This window comes from Lolium perenne, chromosome 4, assembly GCF_019359855.2.
Source record: "Lolium perenne isolate Kyuss_39 chromosome 4, Kyuss_2.0, whole genome shotgun sequence".
NCBI classification, from domain to species: Eukaryota; Viridiplantae; Streptophyta; class Magnoliopsida; order Poales; family Poaceae; genus Lolium; species Lolium perenne.
In genome coordinates, this window is record NC_067247.2 from 162,086,012 (window position 1) to 162,092,201 (window position 6,190).

Below are 6,190 nucleotides of genomic sequence, written 5' to 3' on the forward strand. Positions count from 1 at the left end.
TGGACGGCATTGGTAATTAATCCTAGGGTGATATAACCCATTGCAATGGAACCTCCACCATATCAACACATACCATGGTTCCATTGCCAGCCACATAGTCATATTCATAGTTGGAAAATAACATTTCATTTGCGATGCAGGAATGATAAGTATATAGCTTTGCATTAAAGTAATAGAAAATAATCAAGTTGACATGAGCAAGGGTGAACTTGCCTGTGGACTGCGAGATAGTGCAGTTCAATGCAGTTGATGGAACCTGGACCTCGGGTTCTCAGAAGAAGCATCATTGTCCGGTAAGGACAATGTTATAAAAATCCAAATAATGCAATCATGGATGGATTATTTTATGTTGAATCCCTTACCCCAATGAGTTATTACAATTTAGGGTTGTATTTAAGATTTATGTCTTTGACGGTAATTTACAATTGATTTAAAAGTATTAATCATTGTGATTCACACAAAGTACAACAATTCAAAGTAAAATGATTTTACTTGATGATTACCTTAGTCATTCCAAAATAATTTGAAATTATAGAGTGAACTCTATAGTTTTTGGAATAAAAAAGAATATAGTATTTTTCTGGGAAAAATACCCTCTTTCAAAAGAAATGACTTGGATTAGTAGAATTTCATTTTGAAATGTTTGAAAATAAATATTTGAACTTATTTGAGATTTTTCCTTGAATTTAAATTACAAGGAAATAATAATTTTAAATTCCAAGTTATTATTTAAATTCTGAAAATTCATAATTTTGAATTTGTTTCATAAATTCCATTTCATATTTTATTCTGGTTAAGATTTATTTTTCATTCATAAATCCAATTTTTATTGGATTTTTAGAGTTGTTTATGATTTATTAAAATTTGGTAAAGTTTTGGTCTTTTATTAAATGTAAAAAGACCAAAATACCCCCTGGACTCATATTGGGCCCAGCCCAATAACCTAACCCAGGGACGGCCCAATAAGGCTGGCCCCCTTTTGGGTTCGGTGGCGCCGAAGCGGCCCACCTCACTCACTCTCACTCGGCCCTCTCACTCACTCGACCTAACCCTAATCTCTGGCGACTCCCGTGGCGATGGCGTCGCCGCCATGGCCGCCGCCCTGCTCCGGCCATCGCCGGCCTCCTCCGCCGTAGCCACCTACCAAACCTGAACCGCCGCGAGCAGATCTATCGATCTGTCCGCGCAGTTTCTCCCTTCTCGTCCTCTCCTGGCGAATCGCCTCGATCTGGATCCACTGGAGAATCGCCTCGACGAACTCCGGCGAGATCTCGTCCTCGCCGACGATGGTACGCGCCTGGGGTTGACCTGGCGCGGGTGCTGCTTGCAGTACTCGTGCCGTCGCCTCAGGTGCTTGCTATGGTGGTGCGGTTTCGTGTCTGGGTTCGCCGGCGTAACGTCGGCGCCTACCCTGGACTTGCAGCTGTTAGGGCCGCGCGAGCACTGCCTCGCCATGCCCTAGCCTCTGCTTCCAGGCGCAAGTAAGTGTTGTCTCTCCTCTACCTCTTCTGTGCGCCTCCCATGCTTCTGTTCTTCTTCCTCCTCATGCTCTGCTGCTCTCTGGTGATCCTGTGATCACACAGAGCTATGCTACTCCTATGCAATTTGCTTGTGCTTCTGTTAATTGCAAGCTCATGGCCCAATTACCATTTACTGGTACTGGCACCTGCTGCTTTGCTTGCTGTCCATGTTGTGCTTACTTCTCTGCTGTTCCTAGCATGCTCTACACTTGCCATGCTCTACTGTGCTTGCTCAAGAGCTAACTATGCCATGCTATGCTTGGTTACGACTTGCTTATGCTTACTGGTCTATCATGCTTGCTTGTCTAGGTGTACTTGTGATGCATCTGTGACACTTGTGTGTGTGCCAGAGGTGCCTGTGATATGATTCAGTACTACCTCTGCAAGCCAATGATCCATTGGATCATTCCTTGCTTGTTGGCTAACTTCCCTGTGTAGCTTGGCTTGCTATAATTGATCCATTTGATCAATTGATTGTCTGTGATTGCTTACTGGCTACTACTGTGGCTATATGAGTTAATTAACTGGTGATGCTGATGCTCAAGCATCACTGTGCTGTTGCTTACTTGTGCTGTTGCTTATCTTAGCTACCTAGACTTGTTCTAGTGGCTATAGATTAACTGTGTTGCTTAACAGTGTGCTACTGTCATGCTTAGCATGGATCTGTGATAAATTCATGCTTGTATTACTTAAATTATGATGAACTGCTTAGGCAGTGATGATTTAAATGACTTGCTTGAATATGAATTTGCTGTTCATGATTCTTTTACAAGCAATTAGAGTCTGAATCCATTACTGGATAGTGATGTGATCTATTTGGCTTTCTTTTAATTGGTGCTAAGTGTGATGTGACCTCAGTAGCCTTGCTACTGACTGGTTTCTCACCTAGTTGGTTGGATCTTGTTGGCTACTCATCTTTGCTTGCATATTTGGGGATCATAGTAACTATGAATGCCAATATGCTTGTCTGTGAAGAAATCTAGGGTTTCTGATGGTTGCATGCTTAGGATTTTCTGTGTAGTCTTGGTTGCTAATCTTTGCTATCTACTGGTGCTATCTGTGCATGTGATCTTGCTAGTGTGTGCATCTGTGCATGATTTCTAGCTTCTGTGCACATGATCTGTATCTGGATGGTTTCTATCTTAGTAGCTTTTGACTGGCAGTAATCCTTGGTGAAAACCAAGTGATGATCTACCCATATGAGCATCTGCTCATCCCATGCTTATTTCATGCATATGATGGATTAGATCCATTGGATCTTTTCCAGGAACTAGGTATACCTTGTTCCAGCTCCTAGAAAGAAATGTTTTGTTGATGCAGACTTGGGTTTGTTCACAGCCCTTCACCTCCAGATCTTGGATGATCTTCTAGGTCACCATGATTTCTGGTGGCTTAAGTGGTTGTGTGTGTTGGTTCTGTTCTTGCTCAAGAACTGGATGAACTGAGCTTGTTCTTGCTTCACCCTTACCTGGTGAATCTTATCTGGTCGACTGGTTATGATTTCTAGGGTTTGTGCCCCTTTTATATGAACCCTGCTTCTATCCCTGCATTGACACACAAGCCTGGTTTGCTTGGTGACTAATCTGTTGCATGGCCTTGCTGTTGCTGCCCAGCACACTTGAGCTGTGTGCTCTCATATGCTGAAACTTGAGCCCTGGTGTGTGCTCAGGTTTGGTCTGCTGCTGCCCTTATCTTGTGCTGTCCCTGGTTTTGGACAAGCACAGGTGTGTGGTGACAGTTTGCACTGTCCAAACTGAACATTGTGTTATTTGCTAACTGTCCAAACTGAACTATTTGACTAACACTAACATTCTGGCTAGTGTTGGTTCTTTGTTTTGCAGGTTTTGAAGATGGACATGACCATGAAGAAATACTTCAAGTCATTTAGTCTAAGTTTTAGTTTAGGAATAATATTGTAATCTTCATTTTCATTTCTGTTTATTATTCATCAATTTTTGTATCAAGAATATTGTAAAGACTTTGTAATCTGTGTTGTGATATCAATAAAGCCCAAGTTTTTGTTTATGAGCTTTTGATTTATGTAACATTTATATTCTGGAATAAACATTGTATTTATGATTCACTTTGAAATTCAAAGTTGTTTGAATTCATAAGTTGTTTGAATTATGAATTCCATTTATATTGTTCAATGTTTATTGTTAAATGTATTAACACTTGTCAAATGAAATCAATTCCCCAAATCAATCAAGATACAAAAGAGATCATGTCGAAATTTCCCTAACTCACATTGCCTAACCCTAAGTGCAAAATGAGAGAGAACCTCGATCCCTCTTAGGTTTAGTTGCAATAAGGCGCGAAAATTTCCCCCGTTTAGCGATGAAATGCACATCCCATTTCTAAATCTACCCTTCGTTGTTCCTATGTTCTGGGTTATTACACGAACCCAAAACCTTCCATATGATAGGGAAACCTACCCAAGGTGGGAATCCCACTTGGGGTGGGATTCCCCTTCCATATGGGGGGGGGGGGTGGCCGGCCCCCATAGGGGGAGTCCACTTGGGAGTCCTCCCCCACTAGGGTTGGCCGGCCATTGAGGTGGAGTCCCTCCGGGACTCCACCTTCCTTGGTGGTTTCTTCCGGACTTTTCTAGAACCTTCCATAGAACCTTCCGCATCATTTTAATTCACATAAAATGACATCCTATATATGAATCTTATTCTCCGGACCATTCCGGAACTCCTCGTGATGTCCGGGATCTCATCTGGGACTCCGAACAAATATTTGAACTCCATTCCATATTCAAGTTCTACCATTTCAACATCCAACTTTAAGTGTGTCACCCTACGGTTCGCGAACTATGCGGACATGGTTGAGTACTCACTCCGACCAATAACCAATAGCGGGATCTGGAGATCCATAATGGCTCCCACATATTCAACGATGACTTTAGTGATCGAATGAACCATTCACATACAATACCAATTCCCTTTGTCACGCGATATTTTACTTGTCCGAGGTTTGATCTTCGGTATCACTCTATACCTTGTTCAACATCGTCTCCTGACAAGTACTCTTTACTCGTACCGTGGTATGTGGTCTCTTATGAACTTATTCATATGCTTGCAAGACATTAGACGACATTCCACCGAGAGGGCCCAGAGTATATCTATCCGTCATCGGGATGGACAAATCCCACTGTTGATCCATATGCCTCAACTCATACTTTCCGGATACTTAATCCCACCTTTATAACCACCCATTTACGCAGTGGCGTTTGGTGTAATCAAAGTACCTTTCTGGTATAAGTGATTTACATGATCTCATGGTCATAAGGACTAGGTAACTATGTATCGAAAGCTTATAGCAAATAACTTAATGACGAGATCTTATGCTACGCTTAAATGGGTGTGTCCATTACATCATTCATATAATGATATAACCTTGTTATTAATAACATCCAATGTTCATGATTATGAAACTAATCATCCATTAATCAACAAGCTAGTTTAAGAGGCATACTAGGGACTTCTTGTTGTCTACATATCACACATGTACTAATGTTTCGGTTAATACAATTATAGCTTGATATATAAACATTTATCATAAACATAAAGATATAAATAATAACCACTTTATTATTGCCTCTAGGGCATATCTCCTTCAGAGACGAGGCGCCGCCACACTAGGGCCGCGCGGCCTAGGGGGGCCCGCGCCGCCCTAGCGTGTGGGGCCTCTGTCAGCCCTCTGACTCTGCTCTTCCGCCTACTTAAAGCCTTCGTCGCGAATACCCCAGTACCGAGAGCCACGATACAGAAAACCTTCCAGAGACGCCGCCGTCACCAATCCCATCTCGGGGGATTCAGGAGATCGCCTCTGGCACCCTGCCGGAGAGGGGAATCATCTCCCGGAGGACTCTTCATCACCATGATCGCCTCAGGATTGATGTGTGAGTAGTTCACCCCTGGACTATGGGTCCATAGCAGTAGCTAGATGGTCGTCTTCTCCTCATTGTGCTATCATTGTTGGATCTTGTGAGCTGCCTATCATGATCAAGATCATCTATTTATAATGCTACATGTTGCGTTTGTTGGGATCCGATGAATATGGAATACTATGTTATGTTGATTATCAATCTATCATATATGTGTTGTTTAAGATCTTGCGTGCTCTCCGTTGCTAGTAGAGGCTCTGGCCAAGTTGATACTTGTAACTCCAAGAGGGAGTATTTATGCTCGATAGTGGGTTCATGCCTCCATTTAATCTTGGACAGTGACAGAAAGTTCTAAGGTTGTGGATGTGCTGTTGCGACTAGGGATAAAACATCAATGTTTTGTCTAAGGATATTTGTGTTGATTCCATTACGCACCATACTTAATGCAATTGTCTGTTGTTCGCAACTTAATACTGGAAGGGGTGCGGATGCTAACCCGAAGGTGGACTTTTTAGGCATAGATGCATGCTGGATAGCGTTCTATGTACTTTGTCGTAATGCCCAATTGAATTTCACACTACTCATCATGATATGTATGTGCATTGCCATGCCCTCTTTATTTGTCAATTGTCCAACTGTAATTTGTTCACCCAACATGCTATTTATCTAATTGGAGAGACACCACTAGTGAACTGTGGACCCCGGTCCATTCTTTTACATCGAATACAATCTACTGCAATTGATGTAGCCCTGCTCACCGACGTCGCTACACCAAGAC